The 23,825-nt window shown below is 41.0% G+C and overlaps 1 protein-coding gene, 1 long non-coding RNA gene and 1 pseudogene across 15 annotated transcripts in view; 1 reads left to right on the top strand and 2 right to left on the bottom strand.

Moving 5' to 3' along the window:
- The window catches only part of GNAQ (G protein subunit alpha q), a 469,675-nt gene that overhangs the window by 268,574 nt on the left and 177,276 nt on the right, over positions 1-23,825 (top strand). The gene's annotated exons all lie outside the window — the stretch shown is intronic.
- LOC145512421 (uncharacterized) lies at positions 1,531-11,004 on the bottom strand. Its single transcript, XR_014058503.1, has 2 exons — positions 10,503-11,004; positions 1,531-2,163 (listed from the first exon to the last, which is right to left on the bottom strand). It is a non-coding gene; the product is annotated as an uncharacterized LOC145512421 (long non-coding RNA).
- Positions 12,269-23,543, bottom strand: LOC145512389 (A-kinase anchor protein 10, mitochondrial-like; annotated as a pseudogene). Its single transcript, XR_014058492.1, has 3 exons — positions 18,550-23,543; positions 13,661-13,701; positions 12,269-12,666 (listed from the first exon to the last, which is right to left on the bottom strand). The product of XR_014058492.1 is annotated as an A-kinase anchor protein 10, mitochondrial-like (transcript).

Raw genomic sequence — 23,825 nt, 5'->3', positions numbered from 1 at the left:
ATGTGTAAACTGGCCAGTTTAACTTGAATAGAATCCCTATAGAAGAGAACTGGAGAAATAAGAACAAAATAAACAAAAGACTTAAAATGTGCTTCTGAAAGGTTTTGAATCCAGGCTGAGAAATTTGGAAGGCAGCTATGCTAACCACTATACCACTGACGCCTTGGCCAGGCTAAGAAGGTTGAATTTTATTTTCTTCTATTTATGATGCCTACTTAATAATAATAATAATTTATATTTTGGTTAGAATTTTCTACAGAAGTTTCTGGTTACAGTGTGCTCTAATATTTTGTAAATATTTTAAAGATTGGTATGCCTTGTGATTTGTATTATTTTATGACCCTAAAGATATAAAATAAATAACTGATTGATTTATTAAAAAGCTTCTTTGTACCTACTGCCACATTGGCCATAATTATGGCAGCAGCATAAATAAAAACAAACATCTTCTAATATTGTCCAGCCTAGTTTTGTTCTTGCTTCTGAGTTCATATATTTTGTAAAGCAAAATGTAGTTTACAGATGATGTGGCCCATTCTTAACTGAGAAATTGTTCACTCTTTTTTGTTTTGTTTTTTTTAATATGAGATTGGTCTAGTCTAGGGGACTGTCATGCCAAAACATTAGAATTTGTTTTCCTCCTGTGTGTTACTTCACTGAATTGAGAGTCTTATTGGTTAGCTAGGGGCTGGCACAGTGGTCAGAGGGAGTCCAGGCCGCAACCTCTGCCCAGGTGATGGCGTGACGTTGCAAGTCTCTTCACAGCCCTTGCTCAGTGCTCCAGGGATCTTAAGTTCCAGGGGAGCTTGTAATAAATTGAAAACTTTTACCAAAAAGCAGATTAATTCTTCCCTGGTTGTGTTTCCACTATCCTGTTCTTGCACGTTTTTTGCCAAACAAGTAATATTTATAGGTGAGCTGGTTGGACTCAGCCCAAGTAAGAGAACATGTTTGAGGACTTCTGAATACTTTGAGCTTGAGTTATTTATTTCTAAATATTAGTTTGCCTTTTCCTTAAACACAAGTGTTAATAGTTAATGCTGAAAGGGACTAACTATTCTTAGTCATATCAAAAGATCCATTTAAGACTCAATATCAAAAGATCCATTTAAGACTCCACTAGATGCAAGGCATTCGACAATGAAATAGATTACTCTTTCATTTCTTACTTTCCAAAAGAGAGAAAGTTTTCATCCCTATTATTTTATGCTTTCCTATTTTATACAGGCGTGCTCTTCTGATTATTCTTTAGTTGAGCCTTGAAATAAGCTCAATAAAATTTCTTTGTTAACATGGCCAAGACTTGTCTTGAGTTACAGCTCAGGGAGGTAGATATAAGGTTTTGAAGTCTTGATTTGTATGTGCTTACTGTGTGTACCTGGCAGTTGGCATTCTTGCTGCTTTGCCTGTTGTTGTTGTTTCATATGCATGTGCCTTATTTTCTTAGTTGATTGCAGACTACCTTACACACACATGCCAGGAATGTTATAGGAGGTTTTGTACCCTGAACAAATTACTCTGGCTAGTGGGTCCTGGTATCCTTTTACTGTTGGCTTATAATTTCTGTGAAATCCAGGTATTCTTACAGCAGTTTTAAAGTATTGGCAGGCCTTTGCTTACATTGCCAATCCCAGAAAGAGAAAAGAATCTGCTGAGTCTTCATGCAGTGAACTCAAGATAGTTATGAGTAGAACTCAGTCATGTGCTGATATTGGGTAGACATGGTCCTCTTCTCTTCTAGTTTCTACTGTTAGACTTGAAAGTCCTGATGACCGGGGCTCTTTTGGCACCTAAGCTGCAGCTGCCTTTGACCAGCCAGCCAGAAAGTTTCCAGGGTGGAGAGGCTGAGCGGACATGTTACTGTAGTACCTCTTGTCCTCCCAGAACCTTTCTAAGAAAGAACATGTCATAGGGAAAGTACCTGGTTAAACACATTTACAGCTTTCTGAATTTTCTCTAATCCCTGAGAAATCTAAGCTTCCAGAAGCTATTTTTCAAAAGAAAAATGTAACCAAGATTCTGGAAGATTTGCCAACTTATTTCTGCCTGCCTTTGATCAGTTGAACAAGAAATTACTGTACTACATTTTTCAACGTGGGGGAATTTTCTAAGAGACTGATTTCAATTTAATATTTGTCATCTGTATGATAAGCACATGATAAGCTGCTAAGTCACTTCAGTCGTGTCCGACTCTGTGCGACCCCATAGACGGCAGCCCACCAGGCTCTGCCGTCCCTGGGATTCTCCAGGCAAGAATACTGGAGTGGGTTGCCATTTCCTTCTCCAGTGCATGAAAGGGAAAAGTGAAAGTGAAGTCGCTCAGTCGTGTCTGACTCTTAGCGACCCCATGGACTGTAGCCTACCAGGCTCCTCCATCCATGGGATTTTCCAGGCAAGAGTACTGGAGTGGGGTGCCATTGCCTTCTCCGAAGCACATGATAAAGGCAGACCTTAATCAGTTTATTTCGGTGTCTGTCCCTCTGAAGAGTTGTCAGTCAGTGTTCTCTGCTTGCAAGCAACAGAAGCCAACACCAGCATTTAATTAATTTAAGTAGAAAAAGAATTGATGGGCCTATGAGGTCACTCAGAGAATTGAAGAGAAGCAAAAGGACCAACTCCTGGAAACCAGGACATGTCTGTGGAACTCATCGGGAGAAGCATGAACTCTGACCATTTTCAGTCTTCTGTCACCCCATTCACGATTCAAATTCCTGGGAAAACTTGCTGTATTCATCCAGCCTGGCTTCTGTGCTAGCTGTCTGGACTAGGCTGGGCAATTTGATTGACAGTCCCTGAGGGAAATCTGGGTACAGTTAGTAGGAGAGGAATGATGCTGGCACAAATCACAATTAACCACTGCAAACTCATGCCACCAATTTAAAAAATAAAATGACACATGGATTCGCCATCAGTGCAGGCCCTCCAGTTGTGCTCCGTATTACTAAGCCTGTTGTAGGATGTGGGGGAAGTTGAGGGGTTAGCGACATAGCAACAGTTATAAGTGGCATGAGTAACTGAGCTTGGGTCCAAACGCTGAATGACTGAATAACCTTGGGATTGTCACATTTCCTCTCTACACCTGACTTTCTTTACTCTCTAAGCCTGAATGTCCTCATCTGTTGGATGGTACAGATGATCATAGGATTATTTGAAGGGCTAATTAGATAATCTATGTGAAAGTGTCTTGTAAATGATAAAAAGAATAGTTTGTCAGTTATTATAAGATGGATTTGTTATCATGGAGAGAATGAATGCTGCTCATCTTCCATCTTTATTAAGAATAAAGCAAACAGAAAATAATTTAAACAGTTCAACCAGATTTAAGAGGTATCTAAGGAAAACTTTCCTCAGAGTGACAGTCATTGAAATGGGATACCAAGGGAGGTACAGAAATCTCCTTATCTGGATGTGTTCAAAAATAGAATGTATTTTTAACATGTGAAATTCTTTAAGGCAATTTTGCTGAAATAAGACCAGGGATGGACTAGACAACCTCTCAAATGCTTTCCAACACAATTTTTTTTCCCATGCCGATTCTCTAATTCCAGAACTTTAGCAAAGAGATGAACTGTTGTTAAAGTTACTTTATTATAATTTAAAGCTCCTACCTTTTTTGGACATTGTCCATTCCAGAGTACTATGAGAATTTAAGGGAACAAAAAAAGACAATTAAAAACAGATTTGTTTTGATAGTGGTCTATAGTGAAATGGAGATTTTTCTTTCTTTGAATCTCAGTCCTATGCTGCTGCTGCTGCTAAGTCTCTTCAGTCGTGTCTGACTCTGCAACCCCATAGACAGCAGCCCACCAGGCTCCTCTGTCCCTGGGATTCTCCAGGCAAGAATACTGGAGTGGGTTACCATTCCCTTCTCCAATACATGTATGCTAAGTCACTTCAGTCGTGTCCGACTCTCTGCAACCCTATGGACAGCAGCCTCCAAGCTCCTCTGTCCACCTGATTCTCTAGACAAGAATACTGGAGTGGGTCGCCATTTCCTTCTCCACTCAGTCCCATAAGTGATTATAGTATTTATATCTATGTAAGATTTTTTAAAACAGTTTTCAAAGTTCAAAAGCAGATGCAGGTTTTGTGGGTATTAGTAGTGATAGTTATTTTAATTGGGTTGTTGGCTACTGGCCACCTAAGACAGCCTGTAATTTTTCACAGGGCAACTTTCTACTCCTGCATCTACAAATTTTTGAGAGTTTTCTTTCTAATAAATAGTATAAAGGAATCTAGAGACTTGTCATGGCCAACTTGATCTGTCAACCACATTTTTTTTCTGAGGCTCGTTTACTGTCAGGGGACGTTTAACTTTAAGGAATCTAATATGTTGTACCTTTTTGTGTGTGTGTGTCATTTTTTAAGGACAACATATTGGATTCCTTAAAGTTGAACATCCCCTGACAGTTTACCAGTTTTTCGTTTCTCTCTAAGGACTCATGTTGGGGAGTTGATCAACATGGATTCTCTACTACCTCTATCTGCTTTCAAAATCCCTTTGTATACCTTCACTTATAATATCTTGCAAATATGTCCAAGCCGAATTTTTTCCTATCTCTGTCCTTGTTCCACTGTAGTTCTTTATTCATTTTACACCCATGGCAGTCATAGAAAAATAGAAAATGAATATGAGATTTTGTAATCCCCCTTTCTTGGCCAAAATTAATCCGTAATCCCAAGGCATGCCATATCATTTATGCAGGATGAGTTATCTTGAGCTCATGTTCATAAGAGGAGAACTCTGAAGCAAAGAAAGACTTGAGCAATAGACTGAGGCTGATTTCTTTTCTTATTTTGGTAATTTTTGTATACAGAAAAATGCACACATCATTCGTAATGTTCATGTATTTTTCCATTGTGAACACATTTGCATACAGATCTGTTCATCCAGATTAACATGACCGGAAATTCAGAAGCCTCCTCAGGCTTTCTTCAAAATATTCCCAACCCCCAAGGGGGACCACTATCCTGCCTTCTAATAACATAGGTTAGTTTTGTTAGTTTTTGAACTTTATATGAATAGAAGCATACAGGATATACTCCTTTGTGTCTGGTTTTTCACCCAACGTTACATTTGTGGAATTCATCTATGTTGTTACTTCAGTTATTCATTTATTCTCATTGGTGTTTAATAGCAATGCCCCGTAGAACTTTATGAAAGTGGTTTATGTCGTGCTGTACAATATGGTAGCTGTTAGCCACATGTGACTTTTGAGCCCATGAAATGTGGCCAGTGGGACTTAGGTACTAAATTTTTACTTCACTTAATCTTTTAAATTTATTTTTACACATGACTAATGGCTACTGTATCAGATAGCACAGTTGTGTAATATTCTATTTTATGAATATACTACAGTTGCTTACATATCCTATCACAGAAATTTGTTGGAGTTTCTGGCTATTATAAATAATGCCATTATAAACATTCCTGTACCTGTCTTTTGGTGAACATAAGCATGTATTTCTTACCTGTGAGAGTTCTATTTGCCCTGTATCCTTGACAACACTTGGTATTACTATTCTTGTGACTGTATAGTGGTGTCACATTGTTGTATATCTTTGATAAGTAGACATGTTGAGCAACTTTTTCATATATTTATCAGCCATTTGGTTATCTTTTAAAAAATACTTTATACCTTTTTCTTTCCTATTGGATTGTTTGATTTCTTATTGTTTTGTAGGAGTTCTCCATACATTAAGGAATCTCAGTTGAGTGAATGTATTTCAAATATTGTCACTACTTTGCAGCTTTTTATTTTCTTCATAGTTCTTTAAGTGAAAAGAAGTTCTTAACTGTAATATAGTCCAGTTTATTATTATTTTTTTTTACCCTTTTGACTTGTTTTTGTATCCTTTTGAAGTAATCTTTGCCTATTTTAAGGTTGTATAGATAATCTGCAGATTTTTCTTCTAAATTCTTAGTTGCTTTGCTTTTTACATTCGGATCTAAAAATCTGTTTCAGATGGATTGTATTATATGGTGTGAGGTGGAGTTGGAGATCAGGTTTTATTTTTTTCATATGGATATACAATTAACTCATTTATTGAAAAGACCATCATTTGCCCAGTGCAGTGCAGTGTCTGTCATCTTTTACTTTGTCACTCAGCAAATCTTTAGTAAAATTTCCTATGTGAAAATCAACATAAACCAATTTGGCTGCTTTTAAAAAGGAAAAAAGCAAGTGCTCTAAGGAACATTGCCGACTTGTCCAAACACATACAAGAACTCTGTTTAAGCAGAGCAGAGCTCTGTTTTAACTCTGTCTAAATCCCTTTCAGCTGCTCAGACCTTGGATGTCCAGGGACTGACAGCCACCATGTAAAATACATGTGGCATAGTTTAACACATTTTAGTAGGAAGTTGTGAATCTGGTCATTTGGCTGTTCTTAGTTAACTCCTGGCAAAGCATCACATAAATATTTTCCTTGTTCTTTTAAACCAAGTAATGCATGACTTTCCCCTTTAATTTTAAAACAATGCATCTATTTCCAATTAGAGAGTCAGAATCTATTTGTTGGAACCAAGAAAGTGAATGCCTAATGGAGTTTGAAGGGATCTAGTGAGAGTATGGGGCTTCCCTGGTAGCTCAGATAGTAAAGACGCCACCTGCAATGCAGGAAACCTGGGTTCGATCCCTTGGTCAGGAAGACTCCCTAGAGAAGGGAATGACAACCCACTCCAGTCTTCTTGCCTGGAGAATCCCATGGACAGAGAAGCCTGGCAGGCTATAGTCCATGGGATCGCAGAGTCAGATACAACTGAGTGAGTAAACACGAGCGTGAGTGAGAGTATGAGAAATGCTAGCATTTTTCCTCTTCATTCTCATACCACTAAAGAAATAATTTCAGCTCAGAACTTACTTTTTGCTGTTGTTGACATTTAAGGTGAGACTTGCTTAGGATTTAGCAAAAAGGCAGTATGGTCCCATATATCAAAGGGTAAAATCTTCTTGTTTCTTGTACTCTATTCTTCTTTGTATTGTTTACCATGAATTACTTACACTTGCTACATAATTGTGTTTTTAAATAGCATATTGTCATTCTACTCATTCTACTGTGATTTTCATGATTATATGCATGTATCCAAACATGAATATCCTCAAGGAAATGTACCTTAAGAAAATAATGACAATTTTTGTGTCACATTATATGTGACACTTTCCTTTCAAAGGATAAAAAAGAAATGCTCCATTTAAAGGTATGATCACTAGTTTTGACTGATTCATTGTAAACTTATACTTCAAACACATTTATTTTCCTGATTTTATGTTGTCACCACCACTACTTTGTAAGATGACGCAGTTTTCTTACAGTCTTGTGTTTGTTGTTTAAAATGTAAAATAACTTAGAAAGGACTGGCATTAACGGCATATATCAAGAAACTTGACACCATGACTCTGTCAAGATGTGTAAGATTATAGACTGATTAGTGGGTTATCTGCTTCTTTCAATGTACACACATCCTCTGTGGTAAAAAGTATAACGGTTCTGAGCAAAAAAGAAGGCTGTGCCGACTGTAGTAGGCACGAGTCTGTCTGGGAGGTAGTGAACAGTCCTTGAAGTCATTGGTTCTGTGGTAGGAGTTTGGCTGTTCAGGTCATCGTTTTCCTTATGTTTATTGAAGGCATTAGCCCTATCTTCACTCCTGAGAACTATTCTCACGGCAAAGGCATCAGTGTGTAACTATTTGGTTATATTACACTGCAGCCAAACTGTCACTAAAGTTGGGTGTTAAAATATTGGTAAATTCAGTTGTCCTTCACTTGACCTTCCTCTTTTATTCCATATTGTAATGGAAAATTTAGTGTTAACAGTGCTTATCAGAGTTTTAGGAATTTTGGCTTTAGCAAAGCTAAGTGCAGTGTCGTTGTGCTATTTAGCCAAGAATTTGATATTGACATTAAATGGCCAATACCGTATACTTTGCTGATGGCCTGTGTAGATATCGTGTGATGTGTGCCCAGCTGTGGGGGAGAATGGTGGCCTGAAGGAAGAGGTTTTTTTCTTTGAACAGTGACACTTTTTGCCAAATGCTTTATGAAGATGAGATGCCTTGTAATTTGCATACAGGTGCCATATAGTCCAGTGGCAGCTTTGGGTCATCGTAACTGAATATGAGGTTGGAAATGGCAATTTTATATTCTAGAACAGTGCTTCTGTTCTAAAAGCAAACTTCACAAACTTCACACACAAACTTCAATGTGTGTGAACCAAGTGGAGATCTAGCTAAAATGTGGATGGTATTTCAGTGTATCGGGGGAGATTCAAGATTCTACTTCCTCACAAGCTCCCAGGTGATACTAAAGTTGCCTGAAGTAGAGTTATCTTTGAAACAACTGACAACCACCAGAGGCAGTGTGAAATCATCAGTGGACTTCTTTGAGTAAAGATCCCAGAACCGATACATCCATAGCATTTCAGTTGAAGGACATTCAGCAGGTTACAAACTTTCTAATCTATGCCTTTCTCATCTGAAAAGTGAGAATGATAATGTTACCCACTTCCTATAGTCGATGTGGGCGTTATTAAGAGAATATAGATACAAAACTTTTAGGATAGTAACATCAGTATAGCAAGTGTTCAGTGAATGGTTGTTGTCAAATTCTTCCCAGAAAGTTTTGGGACAGGGAAAACATAAGTGCCCTTGGATAAAGCTCAGAATGTGTGAGGAGAAGCTGCTAGTGTTTGAAGATGTTGAAGAGGCTATGACACAACAATGAGATGTGAGTTCCCCATTATCAAATATACCAGTGGTCTCCAGGAAGTAGTGGCCTGGCCTCTGGTAAAACCTAGGACAGCTGGTCTAGAGTATAAGTAACAGTGGGGACTCAGAAGGGGTTCATGATCAGTGTTGCTGCTGGGGTCAAGGGACACTGATGCTTTCCTGGTGGTCAAGGTATCTTATTATCCTGACTCCAGGGTGTTTGCAAGTAAGAGGGTGCAGCCAGTCCAGTGAAGAAAGTGGAAGGGAATGTGGAGGAAAGAAAAGGGAGAGAAATAACCTTTGCCCAGCAAAGCCAACCAGCCAGCCGAACCAACAGACCTGAGCACCATGTCTGAGCACACATGCTCAGAAGTGTGAGATGTAGATAGTATTCTAATTTCACAAATAAAAAAACAATGTTTAAAATATATGTCTCCAATCTCCATTTGTAAGTTTATAGGGCTGGATTTTAAAACCAGAGTTGGGCTTAATAATTTCCAAAAGGCAGCACTGTGCTTGACTCCATGCACACCTTTGGCACCAGCACACACACATATAAATTCCTTATGAGAAAGCAGGTGGAGTTCTCTGCAGCCACTGCAGCTGTCCACTTACCACGCGTCCCTCATGGCCAGAGACAAGACTGCGCTGCTCACTGCTGTCTCTTAGAACCTAGCACTCTGCCCGACACACATTCAGGAGCAGTGAATGTCCAAGCAGAATGAAGGAACCAAAATCTAATTGAACAAAGCTGATTGTGTGATTGTGGGCCTTTTAAGCTCTTCATTCTTACAATCATCCATCTGACTGCTGCTTCCTCACTATAACTCTTTTTAATTACCTTTTTATATTTTTTATTAATCTGGAGTAGGAAATGGCAACCCACTCCAGTATTCTTGCTAGGAGGATCCCATGGACAGAGGAGGTTGGTGGGATACAGTCTGTGGGGTCACAGAGTCAGACATGACTGAGCACACACAGATTTACTGAGCACACACAGATTTTCAGTTAATAGTGTGGTTATTTGTTTCACAGCTGTGCTGTGCTTAGTCGCTCAGTCGTGTCTGACTCTTTGCGATCCCATGGACTATACAGTCCATGGAATTCTCCAGGCCAGAATACTGGAGTGGGTAGCCTTTGCCCTCTACAGGGGGTCTTCCCAACCCAGGGATCGAACCCAGGTCTCCCACATTGCAGGCGAATTCTTTACCAGCTGAACCACAAGGGAAGCCCATGAAAAGAAAATTTAGACGACATCTGAAAACAAAGGAAGAAAGGAAGGATCACTTGTATTACCATTTGAGAAAGTCACTGTGAATATTATGATAGGCAGACATACTAAGATTCAACTATACACGTATAAATGTAGGATCGCTATCCTTTATCCAAAACTTTGTAGCCGAGATTGTTTCTGAATTCAAAGATTTTTCTCTTTTTAGATTTTAGGAAGATAAATATGTACTTTGTAAAACCACCATCGAGGTATAGAATAGGTCCCTGTAATCAAATACATTAATGTTTCGGTAGCACAGTATTCGGAGAAGGCAATGGCACCCCACTCCAGTATTCTTGCATGGAAAATCCCATGGATGGAGGAGCCTGGTAGGCTGCAGTCCACGGGGTCGCTAAGAGTCGGACACGACTGAGCGACTTCACTTTCACTTTTCACTTTCATGCGTTGGAGAAGGAAATGACAACCCACTCCAGTATTCTTGCCTGGAGAATCCCAGGGATGGGGGAGCCTGGTGGGCTGCCATCGATGGGGTCGCACAGAGTCGGACACAACTGAAGCGACTTAGCAGCAGCAGCAGAAGCAAAGTATTTATAATTAAGGGTATAAAGACTCTTTAATATTTTTGTAGTAAGTCACATTTCCCCATAAATGCATCATAAAAAAATATCTTTCAGTTCTTGGAACTTCTGAGAATTCAGATTTTAGATACGGGAGTGTGGACCTGTATATAAATACTAATTGTTTTTATTGGCTGTACACCACAAATACTTTTTTCTGACTTGTTTTCTCATTTGTGCCATATTGAGCATTCTTACAGGATAAACTGTTAGACGTGGAGTTGCTGGGTCAAAATGTATACATATTTGTAAGACTTTTGATAAAGCTTGCTGAATTGCCATCCTGAAGTGCATGCATGCTGTCATTCAGTCATGTCTGACTGTTAGTGGCCCCATGGACTGTTGCCTACTAGGCTCCTCTGCCCATGGGATATCCCAGGCAAGAATGGTATTTCCCAGGCAAGGAGTGGGTTGCCATTTCCTCCTCTGGGGGATCTTCCCGACCCAGGAATCAAATCTGCATCTCTTGCATCTCCTGCATTGGCAGGTGAGTTCTTTACCATTAGCACCAGCTGGGAAGCCATCCTGAAAGATCATACCAAGTTTCAGTGTAGGATCTGAACATGCCTGTAATTTACCACATCCTTGCAAATTCTGCATTTTATTGATGTTTTAAATCTTGCCAGTCTAATAGACTAAAGTGATACTTTACCTTTTTCAGAACTAATGATGTAATTCTTTTGTGAGGGAGGGGGGATTATGCCTGGTGGCATGCTGGACCTCAGTTCCCCAACCAGGAATTGAACCCTTATCCCCAACTGCTGGACCACCAGGGAGGTCCCTGTAGTTCTTTTCATGAGTGTTTGCCTGTAGACTTTCTTGTAGATTCATTGATTGCAAAGGTTGGGACATTTTCAAGTCATTAAACTGAGACAGTCACCTCATGATTTTGGAGATACTATATATGTCAGGTATGATCACTTGCAGTGGTTGTTTCATTTAAAAAGTGAGTGGTGATGTAGAACCAGTGTCTCTGTTGGTGTCAGCAAGCTGTGTTTATTTTAATCCCTGGCTGGCTCATTCTCAAATGTGGTTCATCAGAGTGCCCCCTTGGTTCTTTTATCCTGGACAAGTATGGTTGTGCCAACTGTGAGGACTCTTTCAAGGATCATTTGGACAGAAATTTCCTGAATACGGAAGAAGTATTGAATGGCATTCACACCTGAAGGGTTAGGTTTGAAATCTCTTTAAGTGTATCATCAACTTTTAGGTAAGAATAAGCAAGACTGTGCCCTCAGACCCTGTGTACTTACCTCGTATGGTTTTCTGACAGCTGTAAGATAGTACAGCCACACTTACTCTAAAAGAGGAGTTTTGAAGTTTTATCCTTTCATTCTGTAGGGTCTGAAAAGATTTCCCCTAAATCTGAGACAGTGGTTCTTAGATGTTAGTAACCAGGTCTGGAATCACCTGGGGAGTTTAATTACCGTGCAGGTACCTGAGGTCAAGCACTAGAGATTGAACCCTGCAGGTCTTGGACTGCCTTCAGAAAAGTAGCCCAGTTCTGAGTTTAATCAGGTTATAACAACAATAGTAGTAATCACAGAAGTGATTTTATACTTTTAATTGAGGTATTGTTATTATAATGGCAGTAAAGCTGATCATAAAAATTCTTGTTAATGGCACTCTTAGGAATGTCTTAGATGTATGTGATAACTCAGTGTTAGTCAAAGTTTCATATTAAATGAATGAGGCAGTTTTGGATTCACCTTCCTTAATATCTGGTGGAGTTTTATTTCTTGGTAATAGAGAATAAGTACTTGAAATAAGGGCCATTCTTAACTTTTGAACACAGACAAAACAAATACATGCAGTAGTTTTTTATGATAAAGAAATTTTTGTAAAGTGATTAGTTTTCCAAGCTGAGCAATAGAATACTAGAAGCAAACTAGAAATTTTCCTGTTGACATGATCTGACTCTTCTGTAATTTTTTAAAGTTTGCATTTCATTTCCTTACAGTTTGTGTATGTATAACTTTATTTTTCTGTTTTGAAATGAGCCTGTATGGAATCTAGCGGCTTCCTTGGAGATCCTGTTGCAAGCATGTTTGTGAACAATAGATAAATCATTTGTATCATTTTCCAACGTGACCGTGCAGGTCAGCACTCTAGAGCAAAGAAACATAAAAGGATGTTAGCCTACACTATGTTAATTTGGGTCAGCCCAGGATACTTGCTAATTATGTGACCCAAGGACTAATTATTTTGTGAACCTTGTTCTTAAAAACATAAGCAGATGTGTGAACTCCCATCTGCTCAATCACTCAGATCCCTTTGTGTCCTGAAAATTGATGATTTATGGTCGCCACAATCAGCTTTTGACTCAATGAAAAGCAAAGGTAAGTCTGACTGATAGGAGAGTCCCAGTGGGAGCAGGGTTATGGTTGATTGCACTAAAAGTGTTCACCATTGCAGGAAAGGGGGCTCTGCGTTCTCTCAGATCAGCAAGTCTGATCTGGCTTGCCAAATTACCCAAATAGATATGAAAAGTCAAACGTCATCCCCTCACTGTGCTTGTAAGGGCATTTAGGTGGTGCCGAATACATGCGTGCGTGCTGAGTCACTTCAGTTGTGTCCGTCTGTTTGCAACCCCATGGACTGTAGCCTGCCAGGCTCCTCTGTCCATGGGATTCTCCAGACAAGAATACTGGAGTGGGTAGCCATGCCCTCCTCCAGGGGATCCTCCCTACCCAGGGATCGAACCCACATCTCTTATATCTCCTACACTGGCAGGCAGGTTCTTTACCCCTAGCAACACCTGGGACACCCAAGGGCATTTACATTTTGCTGTCAGTTTTAAAATGATTCAACAGGATTTTTGGTTTGGTTTTGTGTTTCTCTCAAACATGGACAATACATGTAGCCTGGCTGTTAGGTGTGAGGAACAGAGGCACACAGGTGACCTCCCCAGAGTCATACAACCCTGGAGTTGCATTTTGAAAAATGACAATTTACTTTTGGACATTTTTTTTTCTCTCTTCTTTTGAAAGTAAGGTAGATTTACCTGTAAGCTGTAATGATGGGTTTGGATTAGAATGACCAGTGTCGGATTATTTTGCTTCCTTACCCTTTGCAGTCTCCCAGAGTGGGTCACTTGCCTACCTGTAAACCAGAGAGAGGATGAGTGGACAGTCACCGGTAACCTGTTGGGAAAGGGAAGGGAATTATCATTTAATAAGAGCATTACTTCTATCTTGTCTGTCTGTCCAATACCAGACAGGTGCCAGAGGTCTTAGGAGCTTCCTCGAGGTGTCCCACTTTATTCCTCACACTTTCTGCTGCTCACTATATTCTCCCTCTACAAATAAGAAAACCAAGGCTTTGTGAGGTAAGATAATATTCAAGGCTACAAAGTGAATATGTTGCATCTCTCGATGGGTATAACACCCACACTGCCTGGCTCCATGGCACAGGTCTTTGTCAGGCCACCTCAGCCATCAGGCTCCATCCTTGCTCACTTCCCTAATCTTGTGTCTGTGACTGAGCCTGGTTGGATGGGCTGGGACCCGGAGTGCCTCAAAGCTTAATCTTTTATGTCCAGTCTGCCTTTCATCCATAGGTGCCTGATGTACCACCCTGAGTTGACCTCCTTCCTATGACCTCTGACCCACATTGCTCATGGTACCTTCCAGCCCTTGTTCTGACTAGCTGAGATGCTGGCCACTCCTCCCACACCTTGCTTCTATCACCACCTAACAGGTCATGATGTCTGCCTGGAGATTGGTGACAGCTATGAATTTTACTTCCTCTTATGGTTATGAACTGTGTGTGATACCGAAGTCTGGGCCAAATTGCAAAATAATTAAAGCAGAAACTCCCAAGATTGCATGTTGAGCTGGTGAGTGAAGTAAAAGAGAACTGTGAAACAAGTTAACTCGGTTACCATGGCTCATGGTAGGAAGCCAGGCTGACTAATTGGGAAGCATTTGTACACACTCTGGGGCCATTACAGAAAATATGGGTGAAATTTCACAGTCTCCACTTAAATTTACCGTTTTATCTGAAAATAAATTCATGTTCATTTTTGTACGCCAGTTTAGTTTCTGTAAACCCTGTTCTTAAGTCTCAAAGCATTACATATCATTGTCATTGATAACATTTTGTGGATTCTTGATTTAAAAAAAATAGATTTCCTTTACTTTATTATTTTTAACATTTTTGCTTTCATTTTTTTTTTGGAACTTAAACATTTTAGCTGATGTGCCATGTCAGACCAATGTCTCATCTGTTACTGTCATAACCTGTTAAGGTATATCTTCTCAATGTTTTTTGCACAGCAAGGTTTTTTTCTTTTGCTTTTTAATCATGGATGTCTGCAAAAAGGATGAGATTTTAATAAGGAAGATGCTAATTCTAATAGTCAAAGTAATATTATTGACTAGCATGTTTGATGAAACAGAGAAAAAAGTGTTTTTCGTCAGATGAACTATATTATTTTGAAATGAATTGTGATGACAGCAAGTAGAAAGTAAACTGGACATATCTTCTCTGTATTTGGAACTTCCCTTCAGTTCAATTCAGTCGCTCAGTCATGTCCGACTCTTTGCGACCCCATGGACTGCAGAACGCCAGGCCTCTCTGTCCATCACCAACTCCCGGAGTTTACTCAAACTCATGCCCATTGAGTCGGTGACGCCATCCAACCAGCTCATCCTCTGTCGTCCCCTTCTCCTCCTGCCTTCAACCTTTCCCAGCATCAGGGTCTTTTCAAATGAATCAGCTCTTCGCATCAGATGGCCAAAGTATTGGAGTTTCAGCTTCAACATCAGTCCTTCCAATGAATATTAAGGACTGATCTCCTTTAGGATGGAGTGGTTGGATCTCCTTGCAGTCCAAGAGACTCTAAAGAGTCTTCTCCAATACCACATTTCAAAAGCATCAATTCTTCGGTGCTCAGCTTTCTTCACAGTCCAACTCTCACATCAATACACGATTACTGGAAAAACCATAGCCTTGACTAGATGGACTTTTGTTGGCAAAGTAATGTCTCTGCTTTTTAATATGCTGTCTAGATTGGTGATAACTTTTCTTCCAAGGAGTAAGCATCTTTTAATTTCATGGCTGCAGTCATCATCTGCAGTGATTTTGGAGCCCAAAAAATAAAGTCAGCCACTGTTTCCACTATTTCCCCATCTATTTGCCATGAAGTGATGGGACTGGATGCCATGATCTTTGTTTTCTGAATGTTGAGTTTCAAGCCAACTTTTTCACTCTCCTCTTTTACTTTCATCAAGAGGCTCTTTGGTTCTTCTTCGTTTTCTGCCATAAGGGTGGTGTCATCTGCATATCTGAGGTTATTGATATAACCTTATTGCTATAAAGGAGCTTCCCTTAGGTATACAAAAATTCTGAGAGGATTTCATTTTGCTTCACCCAGTGGGTTACAATAAATATAATTTAAATTTAATCCTAAAAGGTGGGTATTTTTAATAATCCCAGTTACTGATAAAGAGCCTAGGTAACAAGGCTGAAGTTGCAAAAGTGCAGGAAAGATGGATTCATGATGAGGATCCTGGGCCAGCAGTGTGAGGAACACAGGGGTGAGTGTGCTGCTCAGTGAGAGATATGGAATGGGTGAAGTCGAAGGGAAGAGCTCTCATGGGCGAGGAGGCGGGGGCAAGTGGTACCGGGGAAGCTCTGCCAGGTGCCGTTTGCACTGGTTCCTGAAAGATGGAGAGAATTCTAACAGGTGAATGGGAGTGGTGGGGAGGTGATGAGCAAAGATACAGAACAGGAAAGCACAGGGCAGTTCTGGGGAAGCTTGAGTGGCTTGAGGAACAAAGATAGCAGGATGGCAGGTTTTATGGTGGGAGTATTCAGGCTTGAAAGATAGAAGAGAGTCAGACTGTGAGGCGCCTCAACTTCCACACTCCTGAGATTGATTTTTCCTGCCACAGGGCTGCCCAGATCCAGGGGCAGAAAAAGGAGGTGATGGGAGTCTGTTTTCAGAGTTCAGGTGGGCTGAAAGTGTGCCAGATGGCAGTGTCTGGAAACTGGAGGAATGCCGGGAAAATGGGGTGATGAGAATCATAATCAGGATGAAAGGGATGGGCATCGGGTTGAAATGGCAGCTTGAGCAGGGACCCAGAAGCAGGATCTAAACAAGTTATTTTGTTTGGCTTTTTAGCGTAAGAAGAGAACTGAGGGTGTGTATAGGTCAGGGGAAGATTGCTGGTAAAGAGGGCAACTGTTGACAATATAGAGAACATAAAATAAAACAAAGCCCTGTAGCATTGCTTGAAAATTGTTAGAAGTGAAAAGAGAACTGGCAAAGTTCTGAAATTCGAGGTAGAGAAGAAGGCAGCTTTTACCAGACAGTCCTAATCAGTTTCATCAGAACTGGTAGGTAGGATCATCTGCTCAGAAAGAAGGGAGTGAGTAAAGCTCGGGGAGGTTGGGGAGAACGGTCAGGATTCTAGGAAAAATGAAGGAAAATATCTCTTGCAGGTAATTGGTAATTAGTGAAAGAGAGTGAACCTGACGTGAATTACCATGCACCTTGTATATAACCACGCCTGAATGTTATCAGCCTGCCCTACTGGTTAGCCAGACTCCATACAGTCATCCCTCAATTTTCCATGATAAATGAGAACAGGTATAATGTGAATAATTTAAATATCCAGGGAGGCCCCAAATCTTGTCAAGTATTAAGCTTCTTTTGCAAAATATCTTCGTGTCAGAAGCGTCTTTTTTGACCATATTTGTACGTGTGGTTCTGTCAGGATGTGGAATCCCTCTGGCCTGTGACAGCCCAGTGACCCCAGGATCATTGATTGACTTAGTAAAGAACTTTGTTGTTCTAAGGGACCCAATTCAGTCAAGGAATAGCTTTGAGGAGTCTACTAACCCAGTGAACAAGTGGAACCTGCCCAAAGAGAGCAGCAATTTGGCAACATGTAACAAAATTTAAAGTATATAGTCTCTTTTAGCTAGCACTTGCTCTGTGCAGTATTTGCTGTGCTAGAAGGAAAGCTCTGAGATGACAGGGGTCGTGTCTGTTCATGCTGAGTTGGAAGTGCTGAGCTAGTTCCATGCATGTGATACGTACATGCTCAGTACATGTTTGTTACAAAAATGTGTGACTGGAGCTCTTATAAAAGAGTGCAAAGACACCATTCTCCACTGCTGTTCTCTGACATCCAGCCAGATATCTGTCACTTCTGTACTTCTGCCATGTTCCCTCCTGCACTGGGCCTTTGCACATGCCACTAGCCTCCCCATTCCTCTAGATTCTTTGATGAGATGCTTTCATATGATTGTATCCTTTTCTTTCTGAGCATTTATTCCATTTGGTGATTTTTTTTTTTTTAATTAGTTTATTTTCTGTTTTTTAACTTTACAATATTGTATTTGTTTTGCCATACATTGACATGAATCCACCATGGGTGTACATGTTTTCCCCTTCCAGAACCCACCTTCCACCTCCCTCCCCATCCCATCCCTCTGGGTCATCCCGGTGCGCCAGCCCCAAGTACCCTGTACCGTGTGTCAAATCTGGACTGGCGATTCGTTTCATATATGATAATTTACGTGCTTCAATGCCATTCTCCCATATCCTCCTGCCCTTGCCCTCTCCCATAGAGTCCATAATACTGTTCTATTTATCTGTGTCTCTTTTGATGTCTCGCATACAGGGTTATCTTTACTGATTGACTAAATACCATATATATGTGTTAGTATACTGTATTGGTGTTTTTCTTTCTGGCTTACTTCACTCTGTATAATAGGCTCCAGTTTCATCCACCTCATTAGAACTGATATGAATGTATTCTTTTTTTTTTTTTTTAAATATATATATTTATTTTTATTTATTTGGCTGCAACAGATCTTATTGTGGCATGTGGGATCTTTAGCTCCTCAACCAGGGATCGGACCCAGGCCCCATGCATTTGGAGTCTGCAATCTTAGCCAAGGGACCACCACGGAAACCCATAAATAGACTGTAAAAACAAACAAAAACAGGATAAAGCGAGACAACACCACACACTTACTTTTCATTAGTTTTCCTGATAATTCCTTCAGTGGAGAAGATGGACTACTTCTACTGGCTACCATGAGCCTGGAGGACTCCTGGGTTTCCAGGGAGCCCCGATGAGTTCCTGTCCTGGCTGTCTCCAGGTGGAGAGAATGGGCACCATCACTCTCCTGGGAAAGCAAGTGGTTCTGGGTGTTGCTAGTTCTATTGTTCAAGTCAATTCCTTCCAGCTGGGCTGAGCCAGAATCTTCCAACCTCCTGTTAAGAGACTCAGTCACAAAAGCTGCTGTGGTTTCGGGCTTCTTAGATGGAGAGACAGGTTCAGCCAATGAGCTCTGCTTCACTGTGTTCAGACTGTGTGCTCTTATTCTGGACCAAGTTGTGGAGTGAAAACTTTCAGCCTCCAACCAAAACTTAACCAAATGCTCCATTCTCCGAAGTTCCATGAATTGAATGAAGTAAGGGAGGACCATGGTGTCATGCAAGACTTGATCAAGGGTCTTTGAAAGACTTGATTTGGCCTCCTGAGTCTGGTAGTCCAGACAAGATCTGCCTTTGACTTACTTGACATCTGGGGTCTTCTCCTGCTCTTTGCTTTTCACTTTCCGCCGGAAGAAGGACATGGCGGGGCCCGGGTCGGGGCGGAGGGCGCGGGGGGACTGCCGCGGGGAGGTCCCGGCTCCCCTCATTCAGCAACCGGCCCGGACTTCCGGGTCCGCAGCGGCCGCCGCGCTAGCCCGAAAGGAGACTCGTCTTCCGGGTGTGGGCCCCGCCGCCTCCTCCAGACGCGCGGGCAGCTCCTGCCGCCATGTTACCAAGCCGCCCGCCCGGAGTTCCCGAATGTATTCTTTTTAATGGCTGAGTAATATTCCATTGTGTATATGTACCTTATATACATATAAGGTATATACATATATACAGCTTCCTTATCCATTCATCTGCTGATGGGCATCTAGGCTGCTTCCAAGTCCTGGCTATTATAAACAGTGCTGCGATGAACATTGGGGTACACGTGTCTCTTTCAATTTTGGTTTCCTCAGTGTGTATGCCCAGCAGTGGGATTGCTGGGTCATATGGCAGTTCTATTTCCAGTTTTTTGAGGAATCTCCACACTGTTCTCCATAGTGGCTGTACTAGTTTGCATTCCCACCAACAGTGTAAGAGGGTTCCCTTTTCTCCACACCCTCTCCAGCATTTATTGCTTGTAGTCTTTTGGATAGCAGCCATTCTGACGGGCATGAAATGGTACTTCATTGTGGTTTTGACCATTTGGTGATTTTTTTATGTGTTAATGTGATTCTCTAAATAATGTCTTTCTCTCTCACCAAGCTCTGATCTTCCTGAGAGCAAGGTGGTATCTGTTCACCATTATATCCCAAGGCCTGGCTTATACAATGCTTGGCGGAGAGTCAGATACATGTTTGCACACAGACACATGCACACGCTGAAAGTGAGCTTCTCTACAGCATTATTTATAATAGTGAACACTTGGAAATGACCCAAATATCTCTCAACAAAGAAATAGGTGAAGTATGCTATAGTCACTGTTTGAAATTTAACGCAGCTGAAATAAACAATGAGAGGAATTGTATATACTAAATCTGGGAAGTCATATGTGACATATTTATTATTGTATTCTTTAAAAAGCAAATTGCAAACTGTTATGCATAGTGTAATCCTTTTTAATAAAAAATAAAACCCCAAAAATGTATATATTGTAGGTGAATGAGAAAAAGACTAGATGGATACACAATGAGCTCTTAATAGGTTCAGTTTTGAGTTGTGGAATCAAAGCTCCACTTTCAGTTCTTTTGTATGTAATTTATTTGAAAAAAAAATGTAGCTTTTTTTGGCTATAAACTTCATTCTCTGCCCTCTTCATTCATTAGTTCATTCAAAATATGTGCCAGGCACTTTGCTAAGCATTGTGTACAAGCTGCTCTTGAGTTGCTAAACTGCTGGCTGGGACCACAAGCAAGTACATGGCCAATTTAGTATAAGTGTTATAATGGGAGAAACTATAGAACACCTTGGACTGGCAATGGTCTGGATGGGTGAGGAGCACAGAGAGGCTCCCTAAGACCTTTTTGCTCAAGCTTTTATTTTTGGAGTGCCTACTCTGTGCAAACCTCTGGGCTTACTTCAGCACATTCCCTGTCCCCCAAAAACCCATAAGCTCTTGGAGAGAGCGTGCCTTTTTTTAGCACTCAGTAGCCAAACTACACCATGTGAGCTAATAGCCTCAGATTGGCAAGAAAGAGGGAGAATAACCTGGATGATCCAGTCACAGAACAGTTGGCCTCTGTGTAGTTAAGAGGGATGTGTGTCATTGTCTGTAAAGATGTCACTTTCCCATGGATTCAGGGTCCATGACACTCCTGAGTCATGTTTCCCTTTGGGCCTTCTTAGCCGTTCTTATTCAATTGCTTTATTCTAATGAAGCATGTCTTGGATTGCCCTTTTTTTTTTCCCCTCCCAGAGAAAGTCTTTTTAATTGTTCACTAATTTATTTTTAATCATGGTAATTTCTGAAATAAAATAATTGGTTTGAATGAGTAACTGTGGAGTGCCAGGGAGTGGGAAGGGGGAGCCAGTGCCTTCCAGCCTCGTATCAAGGACCACTTGCAGCAGCGCCCAGATCCTGAATGGCCTCACTTCACTCAATATATGCCTTTTTTGGTGTTTTGTTTCGTAGAATATAATCCCTTGATGAGAGTCTCTGGGGACAATCCCACAGGAAGCTTTACTCGGGGCCTCTGTCAGGCTCGTCAACCCTTGGCTCCAGCCCACTGCTGCAGGGAGAGCTGTATGAGGGCAGAGAGGGGAGAGCCACCCCCACAAAAGGCCATTCCGGAGTCACTTGGCCTCTGGTGGCTTCCATGACACAATCGGATTTGCCATTCAGAGTTGGCTAATTCTTCCTTTTTTGTTTACAGACCTGATGGGCATTACCAGTCCCAAAAAGCTGGTCAGAAGCCCTGACTCTCTCATCCTGCTCTCAGCAAAGATTTAATAGCCGTGTCCTGCTGCAGTGAGGTTTTGTGTTCCTCAGACTTCATTATTATTACAAAACATGCACTGGAGCTTCATCCTAAATAATTAAAAACCTCTGACAAAGAAAATGAGCCCAGTACATCCTGTGATACAGCAAACTGATTTTCCCCTGCACCACAGTCATCTGTTGGCCTACTAATTCCCCAAGCTCCAGAATTAACAATGGGGAGCTCTGTTCTTAAGAGAATTACCCAGGTTTGGCACTGATTCCTTCTTTGTAATGGGGCGAAGGGGTGGGTTGGCTGGGTTCCTACCAGTCTCTCAAGGAGGACTTCAGTGTGCTTCCCATTGTAATTAAGTATCACTGTAATAACAGACATGCCTAGTCCTTCATAATGTGGATCACTTCTGGAAGACAAAACACAGCTGCGCGTATGATGTGTCATATGTAGTTGTTTTCCACTTTAAAGACAAAAAGTGAGGGAAAAGAAAACTGAACAACTGAAGACAAAAAGTGAGGCTGGAAAGTCTCAGGCAGGTCCACTATGTTCTGAGGCGCATAGTGAATAATCAGGGACATGAAGTGACTAAAAATGATCATAATTGTGCTAGTTTCTCCCTTAAGTTGATAGTCTGATTAAAAAAGGGAAGTTGAGGAGGGGCTGTTATGTATTAAAAGGAACTAAAGAAATGAAATGCAGTAAATGTTCTTTGTTTGGATATCCTGATTTGAACAAAACAAGTTTAAAAAGAAGTAATTCTTAGATAAACCGTGGAATTTAAAAATGGACCAGGTCTGATACCAATGATTATTCAGACTGTATTCTATGTATTGAATATATTCTGAAACCTGCAGGGGTAAATGACCACTTTAGGACAAACGCTGTTTACTCTGAAATACTTGAGCAGAAAAATTATAAAGCGTGGAGTTGTGAAGCAGAGAGTACAGTCTGGCAAAGTCTGGATGATTGTTGGATTATGGGTTTGTTTTTTTTTTCATGTTTTTATCATTTTATTAGGAATAATTTCAAATAAGAAAACTTATTCATTGAGTTTGATGAGTTTTCCAAAAACTCTTAATGAAGATATGTTCACCAATAAACAATAAAACATCAGCAGAACTATCATATACTGGGCAAAGAGTCAGGCTGATACCAAAAGGAACATGCAACATAAAAAAGGTACAATATAAAGGAAGACAATCTGCTGAGGATTAAAAATCATCTCCATATGCACCCTTTGCATCTAGCACAGAACTAATTAGCTATCAAATCCAAACCACACCAAGGTAAGCTTGGCTGATGGAAGCCAAGAGTCAATAACAGTGGGGGGAGAAATAGAAGTTCCTCAGTGCAAGATCTGAATAGTGTTTTGGAGCATTTCGCTGCCTGGTACAAGCAGTATTATGGGTTACGGGGATTCATTTGACCCCTCCCCAGACTTTTATGTGGAGAAGGCAATGGCAACCCACTCCAGTCTTCTTGCCTGGAAAATCCCACGGACGGAGGAGCCTGGTAGGCTGGAGTCCATGGGGTCGCAAAGAGTCGGACACGACTGAGCGACTTCACTTTCACTTTTCAACTTTCATGCATTGGAGAAGGAAATGGCAATCCACTCCAATGTTCTTGCCTGGAGAATCCCAGGGACAGGGGAGCCTGGTGGGCTGCCATCTATGGGGTCGCACAGAGTCGGAATGACTGAAGTGACTTAGCAGCAGCAGCAACAGACTTTTATGTATGTTTGAATAGTGGTGCCTTAAGGTGACAGAGTTTGAGTAAGCTCCGGGAGTTGGTGATGGACTGGGAAGCCTGACGTGCTACAATCTGTGGGGTCGCAGAGTTAGACATGACTGAGCGACTGAACTGAAGGTGACTGAGACGTAAGTTCTTGAGAAGGAAATAGCTATATTTTGTTAAGTAATTTACAAAGCGTTCCATTTCAACTTCTTTGGTTTTAAATTCCTACATTTTAAAATGGAGATAATGAATTAACTAAATAAATACTAATCCCCACCCCCACCCTCAAGATTTGTATGTAAAAAGTATGACCAGGTTTCCCCCCAGAATACCTCACCACCTCATCACACCTCCGACCATTCTCTACTGAATCGCCCACATTTAGTATTTTCTAACTTAAGAATTTTCCATCTTGCTCTCTGCCTAGCCCTCTGTTCCTTGTCATCTGTCACAAGAAGGAAGGGAGGGTGTCAAGAGCTCTACTCCCGCCAAAAGGTTATGCTGGCCTGCCCCTACCCTTCTGCGGCTGGGACCAAGGGGAGGGTCTCCCGGGAGTGCCTCC

The sequence above is a fragment of the Giraffa tippelskirchi genome, chromosome 1 (assembly GCF_054371585.1).
Source record: "Giraffa tippelskirchi isolate mGirTip1 chromosome 1, T2T-mGirTip1v1.2.pri, whole genome shotgun sequence".
In the NCBI taxonomy this organism is placed as follows: Eukaryota; Metazoa; Chordata; class Mammalia; order Artiodactyla; family Giraffidae; genus Giraffa; species Giraffa tippelskirchi.
The sequence above is the reverse complement of the archived record's forward strand: the minus strand, read 5'-3'. Positions and strand labels throughout refer to the sequence as shown.